The sequence below is a fragment of the Triticum aestivum genome, unplaced genomic scaffold, assembly GCF_018294505.1.
Source record: "Triticum aestivum cultivar Chinese Spring unplaced genomic scaffold, IWGSC CS RefSeq v2.1 scaffold167965, whole genome shotgun sequence".
NCBI classification, from domain to species: Eukaryota; Viridiplantae; Streptophyta; class Magnoliopsida; order Poales; family Poaceae; genus Triticum; species Triticum aestivum.
Genome location: NW_025286141.1, coordinates 91 through 1130, shown reverse-complemented (window position 1 = coordinate 1130; position 1040 = coordinate 91). Strand labels below are relative to the sequence as shown.

Below are 1040 nucleotides of genomic sequence, written 5' to 3'. Positions count from 1 at the left end.
GAGTTTTTTCCACCCCTTTCAGAACGCGCTCTTCGCGCCACAAAGCCGCCCCAAGACGCGCGAGCAATGAGCATCGAGCTTAAACATATCGCAAACGTCAAACATAATATAACGGGATTAATATATATCGCGCACGTGCGACATGTTTGTCACAAGGCGCAAAAAATAATTATAAAAGGAATGCAACACGAGGAATTCCCAGGAGGTCACCCATCCTAGTACTACTCTCGCCCAAGCACGCTTAACTTCGGAGTTCTGATGGGATCCGGTGCTTTAGTGCTGGTATGATCGCATCCGACATGTTTCCCCGTCTTCGTCCCTTATGCTTGCCACTCCCAGGTCCGCTCCAAAGACGATTCTACATTCTCACTACCATTACAACCGTTCCCTAACAATGAATAATGTCCTATACTACTTACTCTCCCGCTCAATCACGGAGACGAGTTTTCCACGGTTTCCACCCCTCCCTCCATACCGCAGCAACACGAGTTTTTTCCACCCCTTTTAGAACGCGCTCTTCGCGCCACAAAGCCGCCCCAAGACGCGCGAGCAATGAGCATCGAGCTTAACCATATCGCAAACGTCAAACATAATATAACGGGATTAATATATATCGCGCACGTGCGACATGTTTGTCATAAGGCGCAAAAAATAATTATAAAAGCAATGCAACACGAGGACTTCCCAGGAGGTCACCCATCCTAGTACTACTCTCGCCCAAGCACGCTTAACTTCGGAGTTCTGATGGGATCCGGTGCTTTAGTGCTGGTATGATCGCATCCGACATGTTTCCCCGTCTTCGTCCCTTATGCTTGCCACTCCCAGGTCCGCTCCAAACACGATTCTACATTCTCACTACCATTACAACCGTTCCCTAACAATGGATAATGTCCTATACTACTTACTCTCCCGCTCAATCACGGAGACGAGTTTTCCACGGTTTCCACCCCTCCCTCCATACCGCAGCAACACGAGTTTTTTCCACCCCTTTCAGAACGCGCTCTTCGCGCCACAAAGCCGCCCCAAGACGCGCGAGCAAT

The 1040-nt window shown here is 49.5% G+C and overlaps 2 non-coding genes across 2 annotated transcripts; both read right to left on the bottom strand.

The window, feature by feature from the left end:
* Positions 1-177: 177 nt before the first annotated feature.
* On the bottom strand, positions 178-296 carry LOC123178701 (5S ribosomal RNA). Its single transcript, XR_006489784.1, has one exon. It is a non-coding gene; the product is annotated as a 5S ribosomal RNA (ribosomal RNA).
* Positions 297-663: 367 nt separating this feature from the next.
* Positions 664-782, bottom strand: LOC123178703 (5S ribosomal RNA). The gene has a single exon (XR_006489785.1). It is a non-coding gene; the product is annotated as a 5S ribosomal RNA (ribosomal RNA).
* Positions 783-1040: the final 258 nt, after the last annotated feature.